The sequence below is a fragment of the Suncus etruscus genome, chromosome 7 (genome assembly GCF_024139225.1).
Source record: "Suncus etruscus isolate mSunEtr1 chromosome 7, mSunEtr1.pri.cur, whole genome shotgun sequence".
NCBI lineage: Eukaryota > Metazoa > Chordata > Mammalia > Eulipotyphla > Soricidae > Suncus > Suncus etruscus.
Genome location: NC_064854.1, coordinates 45,623,144 through 45,644,163, shown reverse-complemented (window position 1 = coordinate 45,644,163; position 21,020 = coordinate 45,623,144). Strand labels below are relative to the sequence as shown.

Sequence of the window (21,020 nt, the reverse complement as noted above, 5' to 3'; positions counted from 1 at the left end):
CAATAATGAAATATTATTTCATAAAATAATGAGCTATCATAGCACATTAGTCAGAACACATATTAAAAAAATTTAAAAAGTAGCAGGCATGGACATGACAAGAAAGCAACCCTCATTCTCTATTGTTGTTCAACCTCAATGAAAAACAATATGTGCCGTTGTGTACCTTAAATATCATTTGTAATATTTGCCATTATATATTCTAATAAATGTCTGTCATTTAAATATAAAAAAAAGAAAAACAATATGCAGGCTTCCCAAAAAAAGTTAACAAAAACACCATAAAACACAGCAGTACCACTTTTTTTTTTGCATATATCACCAAGTACAAAAACATTAATTCAAAAGGACATATGCACACCTATGATAATTTAAGCACTTAGTACAATAGCCAAGATAGGGCAACAACTCAAATGTTCAAACTACTTATTGGATCAAGAAATTGTAGTATATGTACACATACTATTCTAGCAACTGTAAGGAAGGACAAAATCATGCAATTTGCTGCTGCATGGGTGGAACTAGAGGGTATTAGGTTAAAGGAAATGAGCGAGTCAGAAGGAAAGGGACAGATACAGAATGATCTCTCATATGTGGGATTTAAAAATACAAAGAAAAGGAGCAACAAATGGCCAATGACAACAAAACTGGAGAGTTAGTCCATAAACTATACTAAACTTATGCCAAGCAGCTTGAATGAGAGTGACATGAGGGCCCTTGGTGGAGAGTAGTGAGTTCTTTGGTGGTAGATATGGTACTAGAATAATTTACATATGAAACTATCATCAATAGCATTATAAATCACTATACTTCAATGAAGATTTTTATTTTTTAAATGATCCATTAAAAACATTATTTCAAAATGAAGTATGTATACCTAAGTTCTTTGCAAGCAGTATTTACAATAGTATTTAAAATAGAACTAGAAATATACTAAATCCCCAAAACAAATGTGTTGATAAAGAAATTGTGGCATGGTGGAATCAAAAGATATGTAAAATGGGTAGGGTACTTGCCTTGTAGGAGTGCATAGCCAGGAATAACCACTAAGCACCACAAGGTGTTCTCCAAAACGATGCAAAACCATATTGCGCTGGGCCAGAGCAATAGCACAGTGGTAGAGCATTTGCCTTGCACACGGCTTCCCAGGATGGACCTAGGTTCGATCCCTGGCATCCATATTTCTGAGCGCATAGCCAAGAGTAACACCTGAGCATCACAAAGTGTAGCCCCAAAACAAACTAAAAAAACAGATTTGCTATATATGCATGATGGAATACTAAGAAAATATGAAATATTTTCCTTTGGGTAAAGCATGGATAGAACTATATGCTTCTATGTACTGCAAAGTAAGTGAGCAGGAGAAAGAGTAATACTGGATGATCTCACTGATATGTAGTACATGAAGAATGAACTATGGAACTAGCCAATGTCCAATGGAAACAAATCCATTAGACTCTGATAAAAGAACTGAGATTACCAAGGAGGGAAGACTTAAATAAGGAGGTAGGAAGAGAACAAGAATAGACCTAGGTGAAGGAATATTGACACTCTGGTGGGGTGATGGGAGCAGTGAAAAGTGTTGTATGGCCTGAAGCATAAATATCAACACTATTACTAACTAAAACTAATCAATGGGGACAGTCAAATGATTGTGAATCCTCTTGTGAAGCCTTTTTTATTTTGTGAGGATTTTCCCCATGTTTTGTTCATTTATTTTAAGATTCTTTTCCATCTTTTGCTCTTGTCTGTGTTATGCAATTCATCTTGAGCTAACTATTCTGTCCTCAGCAGCTGTTACTCAGTTTTTCAGTTATCATTTCAGTTTGAAGTTTTCTTATTTCTACTCACAAATCCATTTGAGTCTTACTGGCTATCTGTTCCATAATTTCTTTTAGTTCCTTGGACATCAATATTTCTTCTCAAAAGTTCTTATTATAAAGATTATTATTAGTTGAATCTTCAGAACTACCATCTTCATTCACTAATCCTGGTGTGGCTCTGCATTGTTTCATTTCACTGCATTTCACTGCAGTGCAGTGGTTGTTTTTATGTGCTGTTTCACTGATTGGAGCGTATGACCACTAAGTGTGAAAATGGTTATTCTGAGTCAGAAAAAGGATCCACTGCCATTCTGCTTCAGTTTCATGGAACTATGTGACTGGAAGACCCCTTTCCTTGTCCTGGTGCTTCTCTTTGACTCAGGGAGCACTGACCTGGGTGTGAAAATGGCTCTTTTGACTTATAATGAGTTACCTGCTGCCATTCTGTCTGTATGAAGTCATGTTTGAGTTGAATTTAAAGGTTGACTAGGAATTAGCTATTCTAAAAGAGGTAGTAGGTTAAAAGGTAAAACAAACCAGACTTGATGACTGATTGAATAATAAAAGTGGGTGGCACAAAGGCTTCTAGTATGACTCACACATCCGTTTTGGGTAATTGAATCAATATAGATACTGCTCATGAAGAATGGAATCATGGGAGTTATGAGTGCAAAAATAAAAAGTTCATGTACAGCCTGTGTATAGTTGAAACCAATGCTTGGAATAATGGTCTATGTGTGTGTGTGGGGGGGGGGAGGGTTCTATTTAGGGATTAGATCTGCAAATCTGTAGAATGTATTTTATGAGGTAAAAGGTAAGTGCTGTCCCAAGCCTCACTGATGTTATTCTCACTCCTGACCTGGGATCCTTTTCCCACCTTCTGCCCTGTTTGTCAACTTATACTTTGGCTTTGGCTTTAAAGTGTGCTTTTCAGAAACTCTGGCAACCTACTGAGCCAGATGAGAAAACAGGGAGAGAATAGCTAGTAAGTAACTGACCCAAGAGAAGACAACAGACAAATGACTCTCCAATCCAGGGACCATGCTCTTCACTATATTACGTTGCCTAGATTAAGAACCAGCAGCAATTTGTTTGTTGTTTATCAGACTCAGAAATTTTTTGTCTTATTTAAAAGTTTTTCCTTTGCTGTGTTTGTTATTGTATACAGCAGTACCATAGACATGATTACAGTGTTTGTACGCATGTTTATGGTATGCTGAAGACTGCACACATGTTTTGGTGCTAGGGATCACAATAACAGTGCCACACTGAACCAGTAGCAGAGCCACTCACTGAACTCTAAACCTCAATTCCATAAAGCAGGCACTCTACCTCTGAGACAAATGAGGCTCAAAAACTATTTTTCTTATGCTTTCTATTAGAAGGACTCGAATCATTAAGACAGTATGTGTCATGTTGGAGAGTGCAGGCACTTGCCCCACATGCAGGCAATTCATTTGATCACCAGCATCACATATAGTCCACCAAGCATCACTAGGAGTGATCCCTGAGTACTAAGCCCTGAGTAGCATAGGTGTAGCCTCCAAACAAACAAAAAGACATCATGTATAGTAAAAAGGAAGCAGATGTTAAAAAGCACAACAGATTGTTCCTTTCAATCACACTCTATGGTACATTTAAGAAGCTTATTTTTTAAATAAGATATGACTGATTTTGCGACACTATTTCTGGATTACAGTATGAAACTATTTAATATGTATATATTCAAACCTCAATATGCATATATGCATCATTATGCCAAAGTTCTTTTATTCCCATTATTTAATTCATACTTTCTACTCATACTATCCATTCTACCCATACTTCCTATCCCATTTCTCCTTGAGTAACTATAAATTTTTTTACAAAGTATGACATATTTGGTTGTGTTTTGTTAATTCATTCACAAAATTCTTTTAATATTGGGAATCTTCTTAGCTATCATAAGATCAAGTGTGCATAAATTGAGCCTAAAGATATGACTCTCAGTGTCACAATAAGCTTTGTCTTTTCCCCCGAAATATTTTGCTCCTTTTTTCTTTTCCTTCCCTCACTAGTGCTTTCCCTCTCTCCTTCCTTTCCTTACTTTCTTTCTGCCTGCCTTCACAGTGTATTGTAAAGGTTAATTACATGAGAGCATAGTGAAATTATAACCACCCTTTGCAGAACAGCTTGTAGAATCTGCAAACTAATTAATATACTATGGATTTTCTTAGTTCTCAAGTCACAGAACCACTTGTCATAAAACGATGTTTCTGATAACAGCATTTAAGACCCAGATCCCTAGTTCAAATGAACAATGAGCTGTATAAATAAAAAATATTGCCCGTGAGATGTCAATAGGTTAAAGATTGTGTGAAGGTGAGATAATGTTTAAATTATTCTAGTTAATGGGCTTACTCTCCAATGGTTGTCTATAAATTAAACGACATGTTGCAGGTACAACTGAGTAGTAAATAGACCCCTAAATTTAAAAAAAGGTTAGGAAGCACTGGCCAGGGAAGTACAGGTTTCAGAATGAATTATTAAAGCCTACACTGGTCTGCAGTTGAGCTTCTAACTGATTTCTAAGTGAAGATATCTTTTCCTGAATGCTGCAACTTTAAGGCAAAAATAGACCCATTATTTCCAATGATTCTTTCTCTATCAATGGTGAAAATAAAATAGCTCTGTTGGTCTGTAATTGATGCACCTGACATCCAAATTTCACTCATGTACTGCCATCCTTTGAAGTGTACAATAAGGAAAGAAGATTGTCTTGACATACAAAATAACACATTTTGACATGACGCCATTGAGAGCTATATGAAATAGTGTTTTCCATTGGAACAGAATGCAGTTATATTTGAAAGTTTACCCACACATTTCAAATTTCATTTGGGCAAACAAATTAGGATAAAAAAATATACAATTGTTAAAAAAAAAGGGAACTGAAAAAAAGGGAACTGACTCTACTTTGTCTTTTTCAAAATATCCAGTAAAGATAAAATAAGGTATAAATTTTATATATGTATTTACATATGTACTTTATGTATATTATATATAGTAATATTTAAAATAGTTCTAATTATTTATTTTAAAATTAAAATAAAAACTACTTTTAAAAAAGCTAGAACATTTGTAAATTTATAAACTCAAAGTTTTGATTAGAATGATATACAAAATAGGGGCCAGAGCGATAGTACAGCGGTAAGGCATTTGCCTTGCATGCAGCAGACCTAGGACAGAGACAGGTTCAGTCCCTGGCATCCCATAGGAACCCCTGAGCATGCCTGACAGGAGCAATTTCTGAGCACACACTTCTGGATGTGGCCAAGAATATAATTATACACAAAATATATAAATATATAAGTATATATATCAGTTAATTATTATTGATTCCATTTCAACTTCTTTTCCTCTCCAAATCAATGATTAATGAAAACAGCTGCTCTATAATCTAAATAGACATTTTATACTTATTGTTTTTGTATTTTTGAAATACATTCTGGCTCAGTGTTCAGGGATCAATCCTAACAGGGCTCAGATGTCCATAGCTATAGCAAAGGAAAAATATGGTCAGCTGTAAGGTACAAGTGCCTTAATAGCTCTGCCAACTCCCTAGCTCACATTTTATGTTCTTTTAAGAAATCTTTAATCCTGGTACCCATTCATTAACAGTAGTGCAAAACCAAAGTGTCAAAAAAGGAAGAGAGAGAAAGAGAAGGGGGAGAGTGAAATGTCTGTCCAGAGAAAGGCAGGGGGGAGGATGTGAGAGATATTTGGTAATGGGAAAGGTGCACTGAAGAAGGAAGGTATACATTGCTTGACTGAAACTCAACCATGAACAATTAGTATCCACAGTGTTTAAATAAAGTAATTATTATTTTAAAAACATTTATTAGTTAATTTATAATAAATTGGTATCCTTGAAAATTACAGCAGTGGTTCTTATTCTAATTGCACTAAGATGTATCAGAAGTAAACAAGATAATTTCAGCAAACTTGAATGACAGGATGGCAATAAAATAAGGGAAGTAGAGGAATGTGAAGAAAGAACTGCTTTAGATGGGATGGCCAGGAAAGGCCTCTGTCTGGAGATCATTTTATTTTAATATTTTATATCTTTATTTGAACACCTTTATTACAAATATGATTGTAGTTGGGTTTCAGTCATGTAAAGAACACCCCCCTTCACTAGTGCAACATTCCCATCACAATGTCCCAAATCTTCCTCCTCCCCACCCCCATCTTTTTGACACTCTGTGTCTCTTAATTGGTGCATTTAGTTCATTGACATTGAGGGAGATGATTGTCATAGGGTTTTAATGTCATCTTTGTGTATAAGTTTGGTGTGTCTGTTGGTCTGACTTATCTTAAAGTAGACCTTTCAGTTTTTCTCTTTAAAACTATGAAGTTTCTGAGCTGTTGCTGATCCATGAAGCTATGTATCCTTCCTTCAAACCTGAACTTGAGTCAGGCTGGGTGCAGTATTCTAGGTGAAGCATCCATCTCATTCACTCTTGTCACAATATCCCACCACTGTCTTCTGGCCTTGAGAATTTCTTGTTACTTGTCTGGTATAAAACTTAAAGATGCTCCTTTGAATGCAATTTCCCTTGTTGATCTTGCTGCTTTCAGCATTCTATCTCTATCTGTAGGATTCGTCGTTGTGACTAGGATGTGTCTTGTGGTTTTTTTCCTTCAGGTCTCTTTTAGCTGGTACTCTTCAGGCATGCAGGATTTGACTGTATGCAGTCTTTAGTTCTGGGAGTTTCTCTGTGATGATGTCTTTGACTGTTGATTCTTCCTGGGAACCCCCTTCCTGGGCCTCTGTGACTCCAATGATTCTTATGTTGTTACTGTTGAGTTTATCAAAGACTTCTATTTTCATCTGTTCACATTCTTTGAGTATTTTTTCCATTGTCTGATCATTTGCTTTAAGGTTCTTTTCCAATCTCTTCTGCAATATGAAGTTGTTCTGCATTTCATCTTCCAGTTCACTGATTCTGTCCTCGGCTGCTGTTACCCTTTTGGAGAGGCTTTCCATTGAGGTTTTCAGTTCAGCTACTAAGTTTTTCAGATGTTATTTCAGTTTGAAGTTTTCTGATTTTTATCTTTGTGTTTTGTTCAGCTCGAGATATGTTTTCTTTGATTTCCATGAGGATCCTCCATATTTCTGTTCTAAACTCCCTATCTGAGAGATTACTCAGATGGTTGGTATTTTTTTTTTTTTGGTAATCAGAGATATTATCTTCATTCTCTGTGCATGGTGTTTGCCTGCAAGGTTTCCCCACTGTCACGCTTGTAGTGTAATTTTTTCTGCATGTTATGATGGGTTCATTAGTTAGAAAGAGCAGACAGCCACGAAGCAAAGCGGAGTGACCGTGCTCTTCTGGAGCCTCTAGGAGACAGTTTTTGCTGAGCCCTTCTTGACCTCTCCAGAGAGTTTCCAGAGACAGCAGAATAGAGAAACACACAAAGGCGACAGGTCCCTTCAGTCTCTCCCAGTTGGTAATCTCACAGCAAGGGCAGACTCCTCCCACCTGCCTTTACAGACAAAGGATCTGCCTTTCTGCTAGGACACCTCTGGTAGCTGGTTTTCACTCACTCAGTCTTTCTTGGCCTTTCGGCTTGGGCACCTCTAGGAGAGAGTTTTTGCTGGGACCTTCTTGGCCCTCTCAGGAGAGGTTTGGGAGACAGAAGAGTAGAGAAACACGAAAAGGCGACTGGTTCCCTCAGTCTCTCCCCTAATTTTGTTTTTTTGTTTTGTTTTTGGGTCACACCCTGTAAAGCTCAGGGGTTATTTCTGGCTATGGGCTCAGAAATCACTCCTGGCTTGGGGGACCATAGGGGACACCAGGGGATCAAACCACAGTATGTCCTAGGTCAAACACGTGCAAGGCAAACGTCTTACCGCTGCGCCACCACTCCAGCCCCTGTATGAAGATCATTTTCAACTGTATTCTGACTGATGAAAAGAACCTGCCATAAATATCATTTTAAATGTAAAAAGCGGTGAGGGAAGAACAATGATCAGAGTAAAATGCAGCTTTATACAATGAGAAAACACATGATATGGTTGACTGCCTGTTAGAACATGATGAATGGGTAGGTCTGGAGAGGTGAGACATTTCCTGAAGTCAGCAGCTTGTTGAGAATGTGGTGATAGTAAGGAAACATAGCATCTTGAGGAGGTGAATAAAGTCTAAGAATGCAAAAAGCTCAAACCAGCTGCCCAGACCTTCTCTCCCAAAGAACACAGAGGGGAGATGAGTCATCAGCTCACCTCTCTTCATCTCATCAACATTGCCCTTTGACAGGTACCCCTCAGTGCTTCCCTTTAGAATATCTTGGGGAAAATCCAAATTGGTTGCTCATGAGCAGCAGTGTGTGACCTAGGGATTGTCCCAGGGTGAAGAACTGCAAGGTGGGGTTAATGAATGGAGAGCTAGGAACAGCAAAAGAGAAAAAACTAGTTTGAACAAATATGTTCAAGCAAAATCTCAAGGGCAAGGGCTGGAGCTGCTCCCACCAGGGACCACCTGTACCAGTATCCATGGATTCCTTTATCCCTCTGAAGCAGAGGTGAGACCCTTGACACGTTCTCAGTAGTAATAAAACCAAGATGTGGCTCAAATAACTTACCCTCTCACTACCTTCCCAAATAAATATTAAAGCCACATGCCCTTGTGGACACAGGCACTGAGGCTAACTGGTCCCAATGCAGACCTGAAAAGTCTGGATTCTCTCAGGAGAGAAGCTTCAGCAAGAACACCAGGCTGTTGAAAGGGCATGAAAGAATAGCACCAAAACCACAAAAGCTCTTCTTTATGGCAATACTCAGTTTAACTCTCATGTATACAGAAAACTCCAGGCCAAAGACATTTGAAGAATATCATACATAAATGTCCCAGCAGTTATTTGGGGCTTTTTTTTTCTCCTCTCTGCAGAAGTCTGCATCCTTTCCATTTCTCTTTCTTCTGTTGTTCTGTCTCTGTTTATCTCTTTGTCTCTCAACAGTTACTAATAAAAGTTTTGCTTTACTATTCATCTTCTGAGAGAGAACACAGGACAAAACATCCTGGGTGGCAGCCAGGACTGATTTTCCTTTCCTTGTAAAGAGCAATTTCCAAGATTCCCCTGGGAATCAAATGGTGGGGACCAGTGAAGTTCATCATGACATGAAGTTCAAATAGAATTTGGCTGCAACCTGACTGCTGTGTAGTGCTGCAAGGATAAGAGCATCTAAGATGTACAGAGGCTCCCAGCAGATATCAGCAGTTCAGCAAGTATGCCCGGGGAGAACAGTGGGACAGAGCAGGAGGGTGGCAGCACTTTCACCCCTGAAGCTATTACTACCTTGTTCCTCACCTCTCTCATCAACAGCACTTTTTACTTTTTCTAAGTATTTCTTAGAATACTGTTTCTTTTCTTTCTGAATACAGTTTCTGTCACTATCTTGAGAGTATCTCTTGAATTTCCACTTCAGGAACAAGAACTGATAGATAATGTCTGCATTTCTCCATGGTAATATTGTGGGTTCTCTATAATACAAAGATAAGATTCTTTGCTCCCCTTAGATCCACAAAACCATTGGAAACTCATTTGTAACCCCTGGTGTGATACTTCCCATCTCCCCTTTGCCCCCATTTCCATGCAAAGAGTCATTCCAGAAGAAGTGTAGTAAGTCACCACTTTGATAAGGCGAATGAGAAGGGCATAAGGCCAGTCAGCTGAGTAATTCTTTCATATCAGAAAATAGCAGCTTTTCTAGAAGTGCTGTTCCAAAATCACTACTTAAAGCAGCTTGGAGAGTTATGTGCTCTTAGCCTCATCGGTTATCTCCAAAACAGGAAATCTGTGTTTTGGAAGAAAGTAAAAATGGGTATCCATAAGAAAGCATAGGTGTTGACAAAGCATAGCTGAAGTCTGACAGGTTGAGGTAGAAGCAAGCAGAAAGTCTAATAGGACAAGAAGTTTGGCTCGTTGTAAAAGCAGAGGAGAACCAGAGAGACATTATGGCAGAAATTGCCTAGCATGCTTCTAACCTATGTTGATTCCCAGCATCACATATGGTCCCCGATACAAACCATGAGTGATTCCTGAGCATAGAGCTCAGGTAAGCATTGACCATCACTGGGTATTGTCCAAAAATCAAAAAATAAAACAAAACTAAAACTAGAACAGCATGTAACATGAGGATGTTAAAGGCAAAACCCAGAAACAAAATATGAGAGCCATGGGCATATATGAATGATACTCAAAAGTCCTACATAGGGTGAACTGGAAAAGAGCTTTATATGCATGATCTTATTTAAATATTCCTCCAATCCCACAAGTAAAGTGGGTGCTACTTTTGCCTGAACATACTAGGAAGCAAACTCCTGGAATGTGATTCACCTGAATTCAGAGTTAGGAAAGGGAGGCAAACAAGAGTGACTTAGTTAGATCTGACCCCCAAATTCCAGATTCTGCCTTGTCCTCCTATTGGCTTCTTCTTCTGGCGTTCACAATATATCTCCAAATACTGAGCTGACTGAATTCATTCTTCCAGATTCACTCAAGTTGTCACCTATTGTCCTGTTCACTCGCATGTATGAAAAGGGCTTCATTATTCTTTCTGATATTTTCATTGACTTGGGAGTTCTAGATAAAGGGGTTCCCTATAATCTTTTATAATTCCCATACAGCTGGAAAAGGAAAAAATAATCTTCAAATTGAAACTGACTGTATCTCTTATTGATGGGAAAATCCAGGAGTGTGCAACTACTTTGAAAATAAATTGTGAGTCTGTTTGTTTTCACTCTCAGACAGCAGGGGAAAGAGTCAAGAAAAGAGGAAAATGGCAAAGCTCTTGCCAGGTCCTGTGAAAATTTAATGAGAATCTATATATGCGAAGATGAACAAGAAGTCTAAGGATGTTTGAGAGTGAAATTGCTCTGCATCACAAAATAAAGGTAATTAGATTTTCTGAGGAGTTACAGGCTCCTGAGAGCTAGGAAATCCATAAAAGTAGAGAACAGAGAACGCTAGAGTTGTTTCTTTTTAAAATTCTTTTTTGTTCTTGTTCTTGTTTCTTTTTTAAATTCTTAAAAAGATTTTAATTTATCAAAGCACTGCTATTTACAAAAGAAGTGATTTTTAGGCATACAGATGTTCTAGCATCAATTCCACCAATAGTGTCAACTTCCCTCCTTCTGTGTCCCCAGTTGTGGTGCTAATGTCACATTACATTTCAATGGATTCCAGTGTGTTCTAAATTTCACACAGGGGAAGGAAGAGGCAACAGCAAGTATGGCTTCCTGTAGTCTTCCTATGGCCAAGGCATGGGAAAATCACCACCACCACCTGCCCAGGACAAGATATGTATTAACCTGGAGATATTTGAAGGTGATGGTGAGGGAAACAGAAGCTCAGGCAAGCTGGCAATGCTCTTCTGATGCTTTCCAGGAAGGGGGGGGGGGCTGAGGGAAGATGAGGCTTGTCAACTTTCTCCTTTCCTCCTGAACTTGACTACATGCTCAGGCCACAGGCAATAACGTGAGTGCAGCCCCCAAAATCTAGCAGTTGCCGTTGGTGAACCTCAATCCTCCCAACATCCCTCCCCGACACCCCCAAGGAAAGTCACTGGCAAATGCTGCTGGCAGGGCACACCTGGTACAACTCTGCTGCATGATGCCAACTGTGACAGATTGTTTTCAAGCTCATTAAAAAGGGTCTGTTTTCCACAGGAGGCCTCTTCTCCAGAGTCCAGTAGCTTTTCAGCAGAAACCTAAAACTTATTTAGTGTTATGCTGAAGTGTTTTGGAGTGGCCCAGCCTATACTCCAGAATCCAACAAACCCCAGTATCAATGAAAGGGAACTTCCAGTTTCCTGTCATTCTCCACCCATTCTCTTGCCATGGTCTATTCTTCCACACTGCATCTAATTTTATAACCCTATCTTCCGTGAGGCCTTCAAAAGGGAAGCATGTAGCTTTGTCTCCAGAAAGCTTCCCCCAGTTTCCCCTTATGTTCAGATGGCTCCATGTGGTCCCTTATTACCCTGGGGATCCATTATGTAGGCACCTCGTGCTCTATTATAGCCACTGATATTTTTCTATATGTAGATATGTCCATAGTGCTTCACACTTTGCCTACAAAACAGTGGTCATTCAATCGATCTTAATAATAAATGTCTGACCTAAATTTCCTCCTTCAAAAATCTAAAAGAATAATCAAATATGGATTTACCTAAGAAGAGTCTATTTCAAACCGTCAGACAGAAAAATACATTTTCCTGTCCCAATTTTTTCCTTATTATATTGTGACAACTCTGCTGTTTACTGTCCAGGCCCTCACATTACTCTTCCCTAGATAATAACAGTTTTCCAATTTAAAAAATTTTTTAAAAATTGCCAGTTGGGAAAGGCTAATATCCCTTCATTCTATACATAGATAGCATAGGTTCCCCACATGAGTGTAAGGCACAAAACACTAACCTGGTGAAATCAAACCAACTGAATAAACATATAAAATATTACAACTGTACTTTACTACATAAAATTACAGTATATTATGAAGCAGTAATATTTGCTAGGGGGAAGAACTAGTCTTTGTGGATGGATAGGTTGCTTTTTAAAAAGTAAGAGCTTGCCAGCTATAGGGTGTGCACATTAGCATGCAAGTAATTATGTGTGCCAGTTAGAAGCTTGTAAAAGATCAGTATTACAGAGAGTGATGAAAGTATGAGTCAAAGTCAGAAGGAACATGGAAAGTTCCCAGAGAAAAGAATAGAAGTAGAGGCTGGGATTATGAGCGCCCAGTTCAACCAACTGCAGTGTATCTGGCTGGACAAATAAATGAATTCATTTTTTCCTTCTTGAATCTCTCAAAGAGTAGTAATTATACAGATTATACTTGTAGGAGCTGTGTTTTTGAAGAAAAGAAGGCTTCATACTGAAGTAATACCAGATTAAATTAAAAGACCAGCAATAGGAGAGAGCATCTTCAAAGGGTAGAAAGGAGAGATTCTACCCTCAGTTACTCCAAAAGACCCTTCTGGAACTGTAAACATATGATAGGGTATTGCTGGGAAAGCAGTGGTCAGAGCCTGGCATAAATGACAACTAAATTTTGCTTTAGGGACAGCTGAGCTGAGGTCAAACAATAATGATTTTTTTTGTTTGATTTTGTTTTGGGGATACCCCTGGTAGTGCTCAGGGATTACTTCTGACTCTGCACTCATGGATCACTTCTGTAGATTTGGGGGGACCACGTGGGGTCCCAGGGATTAAGCCCAGGGATTAAACCTGGGTCAGCTGTGTGCAAGGCAAATGCCTACTTGATATATACTACTGCTCCTGTGCCTGGATTTGTTGTTTATTTATATGTCTTTTAAGTACCATGCTTACAATACTATTACTGGCAGAGTATTATAGGTACAATATTCCAACATCATATGCTCCACAGAGTGTCCACTTCCCTTGTCCAACAGGGCCCCAGTTCCCTCTCTTCATCCTACACCTACTGCATCCCACCCCACAAGCTCAGTTCTGCAGATAGTGCTCAGGTTCTGTTGCCTTTGGGCATTTGTTATTTCCTTACTATGTCTCTTAATATTCCACATATGGAAGAGATCCTTCTGTATCTTCCTGTATATGCCATGACTTTTAAAGGATATAGAAAACTAAACTAAATACTCTGAATGTAAAGAAAGTCCCACATAGGGTGTCAATGACTAGTGTTTGCTATCAACTGCCCTAAGGAACTTGTATATAATTAGTGAGCATTAGGGGTAGGAAGGGAGGTTTTCTGGACATGCTTGAGATAAGAATACCTGTGAAGCACAACAGAGAATGATCTTAGAAGAACTTAGGATTCATTTAGGATGACACAACAGAATCTGTGCATCCACAATGCTGGGTTGCATCAATCAGACATGAAAGTGGGAAACTAACAGAACTTTTCCTTTGGGGGGGCATGCTTGGTGATAATAATCTGCACTCAGGAATCACTCCTACCAGTGCTCAGGAGACTATATGAGATGCTGGGAGTCAAACCTGAGCCAGCCATTTGCAAGGCCAGAATCCTACCCGCTGTTTATCATTTTGTTCCCTAACAGATTTTCAAGCAGTAACCGTCCTATTCAGATTCCTCATTGCTCTGCAGGCACTGCTAGAACTAACCTTACAAGGATGAGACACCAAACTGAGATCCACATCAAAGCCTGGAATCAGACTCTGACCCAGACCCACAAGGTTATAAAACCCCACTTCAGACTGCAGCCTTAGAAACCTATAATTGCTACCCTGAAAGTCTAGGTTCTCTCACTCTTTGTTTCTTCTTGGAGTAGAGGAATAACTTGGCTTTCATGCACCCTCACTATGTCTCATGATTTTTCTTAAGCTTACCGACAAGAGTCTACCTGCTGACAAATTCACTACCTCTGAAGGCACATTCATTCTTGCTACACAAGTAAGTGGGTCATTTAAATTTTTTTATCTCCTGGGGCCTGAGTGATAGCAGAGTGGTAAGGCATTTTGCCTTGCATTCGTCCAACACAGGATGAACACCAGTTTAAATCCCAGCATCCCATATGGTCCCCTAAGCCTGTCAGGAGCAATTTCTGAGCTCAGAGCCAGGAGTAACACCTGAGCACTGCCGGGAGTGACCCACAAACAAAAACAAAAATAAAATTCTTATCTTCTATCCATAAGGACATGGGATTTATATATATATATATATATATAGTGTGTGTGTGTGTGTGTGTGTGTGTGTGTGTGGTTTTTGGGTCACACCTGGCAGTGCTCAGGGGTTATTCCTGGCTCCAGGCTCAGAGATTGCTCCTGGCAGGCACAAGGGACCATATGGGATGCTAGGATTCGAACTGATGACCTCCTGCGTGAAAGGCAAATGCCTTACCTCCATGCTATCTCTCCGGCCCCGGGATTTATATTTATATTATCCCTAAACCCAAATTTCCATAATACTGAGGAGGTCTATAGTTTTAATGCATCATCACAAAATAACTTATCAATTGTGGCAGCAAAACTAAAAAAAAAAATTAAGATTAGAATTTATCAGTTAGGAGGCATAAATTCAAACTTTTGAGCACGGCAAAGTGTGAGGTCATTCCAGCATACAGATAATATTGGTAAGTTAGGATCTCCATAAAAATATATGAACTGTACCATCAACCTACATAATTAACAACATAAACTTATTATTTAAGTTATCATCATAAAGGATATAAAAGATTTTATGTGACTAGATGTTTGCTTTATACATGAAAAAACTGTTTTAGCTGAAATGGTATAGTTAACTTCCTAAGTGGCTGTGGGGCTAACTATCTAATTCCCTTATCTATATGCCTCAGCTACAGTTAAATTATTGTACTTTCCTTTTACATAGTTAATCAAGTTCATTTGTATTGTTAACCTGATGCTTTAAATATTCATAGTCCCAGAACACATCAATTATATTTTGTCATTCATTCACTTGAAAAAAAAATCTTGGAAACATTAATGGATACCATTTTCCTACTGTTACACATTATTATGACTTTTATACTCAATGATGAGTTTTACCTAGGAAACTCAAAGCCACAATCATACGTAACAATAAAATGACAATGAAAACAAGGTTTCACTCAACCCCTGTACATTGCTTGACATTTTACAGCTTGCTTTGATTTTATAAAAAGAAATGACCTCGAAAATTATTATGCAGATCAAGTAGTAAGGCTGCAACCCACTGATATATGACAATATGTTCATGTATTTCTTAAGCTATGAAAATTCACAAAATAGGCATTTCCTTCTCTTTAACCATTTTAGGCTTGTATTTTATAGGCGTGAGCATACTTACTACAAAACCATTCTATTCTTTCTATATCTGCATTCCTCTGAAGTTGGCATTCAGGGTTTGTACTAGAAGACACCATAATTTACAGGAGGCATACGTCTATTTTTTTTCTCTCAGTCTATGTTTTAATTAAAGTATTTCAATTAAAAGACAAATTGAGATCCTTTCTTGGTTCAATGTTTATTAACTGGGATGTTCTTTAAAAGGAAAATTTAACCATCTTGATAAATTTAACTGCTGCCATTTCACTTAAAAAGACAAAGAAAAACAGGAAATCGACAATGTGATTGAAAGAAAAGGCCTGGCATGCGAGGCCTGGAAGCTCTCCTGCTTCAGGCACTCAAAAAGCATGCCCCCTGCTGTGTTGGACAGAGCTCAAGGATGTCAAAGTCACACCCCAGGATTTTAGGTCAATGGAGTAAAGAGATGTTTCAGGAAACCTGATCTCACTCATTTGTGAAATATAAGGAAAAAATATAACAGTAATAATATCAAAGGCAATAGGGATAAGGGCCAGGAAAACCAGTCCATGGTATAAAGCTTCCCTCACATAGCAGGAAATTGCAATTAGTGCAGAGAAGGAACTACAATGAAGCTGGAAATGATCACTCTTGACAAGAACTTGGTGGTAAAAGGAGATAAAGTGATAGGATGATACCCCTCACTAAAATACTAAAATATTGCAAGCCATAGTATTTAAAAGGAAAAGGGGAGAAAGGAAGTGAGAGAGAATGAAAGACAGAGAGAGAGAGAGAGAGAGAGAGAGAGAGAGAGAGAGAGAGAGAGAGAGAGAGAGAGAGAGAGAGAAGAAAACTGCTTCATAGGCAGGCAGGAGAGGGTGGGAGGAAAGCTGGGGACATTGGAGGTGGGAAATGTGCACTGGTGAAGTGTGTTATACATTGTATGACTGAGCTCAATCATGAATAACTGTGTTTTGGTGGGAAAAAAGTCCAAATGTATTATGAACAACAAAAATAGAATTGGTACATTGAAATTTATCATTCTGAAATAATTTGTGTAACACTAATAATGTTTCTTCCTTCTGCATAAATAAAAGAAAAAATAACAGCAAAAGAAAAGAAGGATTTTTAGTTTTGCATCTAGATAGTAACAATTCTGGTGGGATTAGGGTGAAAAACAATTCAACAACCACAGTTCCCAATGACTTTAGAGTTAATTCTGGGAGGAATGCACATAGATGGGAGAAAACAAGGTACCAACAAAGGAGCTGTGATCTCACCCAGATTTTTTCTGAAGACCCAGATATGCATTTATTTGCTTATATGAAATGAGAATCTGCCAACCACAGTCACTGTTCTTTCAGGGGACACATTTAACAACATTGCTACTCATAATAAGTTTATGCTCTTTAAAGGGGGGAATATAAATATGGATAATATTAGCAAACATCTTTGGAAAAGGGCTAATTGAGTGCTATCTCTAATAACTCCCAGTCTATTCAGAGACTCACAAAAAAGACCAGTTGTTCTGCAACCATCTTCCAGCTAGCTGCTGGACATATACAGTTGTGATTAAAACAGAGGCTAACTTGTAGACACATATATGGTGAATTAAACCTACAGGAACCAGTGTGGTTATTTTGAGAGATACAAACAAAAAGAAGAGAGGAAAGAGGAAATTCCATAAATCTGGAAGGAATGGTGTAGGAGACCCACATCAACATTGCGGAGGTGTGCAGGATAAAGTTGTCACTGACAGGAAGAAAACTGTTTCAAGAAGTTTTCCAAGAATAGGCCACTAGAAAATACAAAGCAAAGAGGACTACAGAATCTGGCAAAAGTTTCTCTGGTGTCTTGAAGCCGAATCCTATGGACTCTGGAGAGTCCATGAAAACAGAGGCAGTAGGGCCAAACACAGCTTTGATTGTGGATGAAGAAGCTGACTCAAAGGTGAGAACAGAAGGTGATGGGTAAGGGATTTTGAACTTCTACTTCTTCCTTTCTTTCCTTTCTCTCTCCCTCCCTTCCTGAGTTCAGAGAAGATTGACCACATTTAAAGATTAACAAAAGAGTAAAGAGCGGATAAGAGATGTGGAGCAAATTTCCTGAAACAATGATTAAGAGTGGGATATACAAGAACTGGGTGCTAAAAGGAGTAAAGTGAGATGCATGATACCCCTTCAGTAACAATATTGCAAAAAATGTCTAAATGTAAAAAGGGAAAGAGAAGAAAAGAAGACGAAGAAGAGGAAAAGGAAAAAAATGAGAAGTAAAAGGAGGAGGAAAAGGATAAGAAGGAGGAGGAAAAGGAGGAAGGAAGAAGTAAAAAGATGAAGAAGATGATGGAGGATGAGGAGGAAGAGAAGAAAAAGAAAAGTATATGCGGGCCCGGAGAGATAGCACAGTGGCGTTTGCCTTGCAAGCAGCCAATCCAGGACCAAAGGTGGTTGGTTCGAATCCCGATGTCCCATATGGTCCCCTGTGCCTGCCAGGAGCTATTTCTGAGCAGACAGCCAGGAGTAACCCCTGAGCACCATCAGGTGTGGCCCAAAAACAAAAACAAAAACAAACAAACAAAAAAACAGAAAGAAAAGTATATGCCATAGAGGAAGGCTTGGAGAGGTAAATTGGAAGGAGACTGAGGATACTGATGACAGAAAATAAACACTGGGAGTTGGAACATTGTATAACTGAAAATTAATTATAAACACTTTTAACTATCACACAGTGATTCAATTAAAATTGAATTAAAACAATTAAATTAAATTAAAAGAAACAATTTGGCACTAAAAGAATGTGGCATCTAAGGACCAGGGAGATAGTATAGGTATGTGCTATGCAGGCACACCCCAGTGAGATCCTCAGCACCAAACACACACACACACACACTCATCATCATTATCATCATCATCATCATCATCATCCAGCATCAAAGGGTATAGCCCTAGAGAACCCCAGTTACTATCAGGGTACCAAGTTAGCCCTGGTCATCCCCAGAACAAAGGAACAAATGTAACCTCAGATGTTTTCATTGAATCATTATCCCAGGGAGTTGAATATTGCCTAGAGTAACAACCCCTATGGCTTCTTTACCACTTGGGAGCATACCCCTCAAAAAGAAATTAAATCTAGAAAGCAAGAGAAGACATCCTTTCCACTGGCGATAAAAGATAAAGGAAAGTTGGTGATTAGGGTAGTGGAAAGGTGAGAAGAAGAGCAAGATTGAAAATGGAAAAGATATTTTACATAATGGTCTCAGGCTAGGAAAATTCTCAGGCAAGATTCTGTGAAAATTGAAGAGCCCCCAGAGAAAAAGTACCTAGGTTAACTGAAAACTGCTCAAAGAGGGAGGTTGGGAGGAAGAAGAATTGCATTACAAATGATGGCTAAGTTTACTTCAAAGAGAGATATATAAAAATTGTTTATCTAGGTAATAAATACTTGATTTATATCACAAATCTCATTTTTAAATTCAGTTTTCTGTCTATCCAGTCACATAAAAGAATGAATAGAAGAAAATATACCAAAACATGAGTGTTGGGATTGTAGAAGCAAGGAATCTGGCTCAATCTCTGTCACCCATACCCATCACCATACTTCACTGTGTCCAATTTTTCCCTTAAAAAATAAGAGTGGGCTCTTTTCTGCTGAGCCAGCCTAGCCTACAGACACCAAGGACTGTAATCTCTCCAGGACCCACACCCGGTACGATGTCTCCGGCCAACGAAGGTGGGGCCAATTCCTGCCGTGTGATTGGGAACCCAGAGTCTTATAAAGAACAGCGGCCATGCTCTCTCCCTCTTTTCTGCTGAGCCAGCCTAGCCTACAGACACCAAGGACCGTAATCTCTCCAGGACCCACACCCGAAAAGCGCAGGCGCGGAGCGTAGCTGAGCCGCTTATCTTGTAACCCCTGAATTCCATTTCTGCACATTGTAAGAAGCAATCTACAGCCTTACCAATGGACTAATTTTGCAATACACCCCCATATTTACAGAAATCAAGATGGCTCCTCTAATAATCTAAAACTTAGGAAACAGCTACCTCTTGCCAGGTATAGATAGGGTTTGGGGAGGGGCCCTTATTCCTAGCCTGAGGAGTGCTGGGAGGCTTGGCAGGCCCCCAGCCGTCCTTGTCTTTTTCCCCTGACTCCAGGCCTTTCCTGGGTGCCAGCTCAGATGGCCAGAAGTGGGTTCAGGTGGTCTTTTAGTGGTCCTCTGGTTCCCCCCTCCCTCCATACTCCAGGGGGGAGGTGCATGGGGAGGAGGGTGGGCAGACATCTGGCTTCCTGTTTCCTCTTTGATTCTGGGGACCAGCAAGTCCAGACTGGACTTCAGTCTTTCCCTGGGCACCGGTCTAGGTGGACTCTATAGGGGTCAACAGGCTTTCCCCCTATCTCTCCCTACACTAATGGGAAATGCACTCTGGAAGAAGGGCAGGCTGTTCTAGCACTGGTTTATGTTGGGACAGTCAGTGGAAATTTTTTCTCTTTGTTTTCATATTGATAGTATTGTGTGCATATATTCTATATATCCATAATATCCATCTTGTATTGGGACCTTGATACTGCCCTATAAAGCTCATTTCTAATATTTTACTGCCTCAGTCCCAACCCCTACTTCCCCCCATCCTCCCATGTAGGTGCAGCTAATGACATGAAGCTCACCACATAGAGTGATAAGTGCAGTTAGAGAAATAACTACACTGAAAACTATCATAACAATGTGAATGAATGAGGGAGAAAGAAAGCCTGTCTCGAGTACAGGTGTGGGTGGGGTGGGGAGTAGGTAGATCTGGGAAATTGGTGGTGGGAATCCTGCACTGGTGAAGGGGGGTGTTCTTTACATGACTGTAATCATACAACTACAATTATATTTGTAATCACGGTGTTTAAATAAAGATAATTAAAAAATTTAAAAAAAATAAGAATGGGTTGGTTCAAGTAATAGTGTAGCTTGCCTTGCACACAGTCAATCCAGGTTTGAGACATCATCCCATATGCCTCCCTCCCATTGAGCACCTCAGGGAGTAATCCCTGAGCATTGCTGGGTGTGGTCCCCAATCAAAACAAAACAAACAAAAAAGACTACTATTTCTTTGCTTTGAACTCGTTTGAGATACTGTAGAGATGAAGGTAATGAATATTGAAAACTTTTTTTGCTACTTAGAAAAGAACCAAATACATCAAAAATCCACAGTGAACTAGAAATTAGGTAAAGCTGCACAGGGCCAAGGTCGGAGAGATAGCATGGAGGTAAGGTGTTTGCCTTGCTTGCAGAAGGATGGCGGTTCGAATCCTGGCATCCCATATGGTCCCCCAAGCCTGACAGGAGCGATTTCTGAGCATAGAGCCAGGAGTAACCCCTGAGCAATGCCGGGTGTGACCCAAAAACCAAAAAAAAAAAAAAGAA

General features: G+C 39.3%; 1 protein-coding gene across 1 annotated transcript in view; it reads right to left on the bottom strand.

Moving 5' to 3' along the window:
• SMYD3 (SET and MYND domain containing 3) overlaps window positions 1-21,020 on the bottom strand; it is an 834,473-nt gene that overhangs the window by 447,848 nt on the left and 365,605 nt on the right. The window lies entirely within an intron of this gene.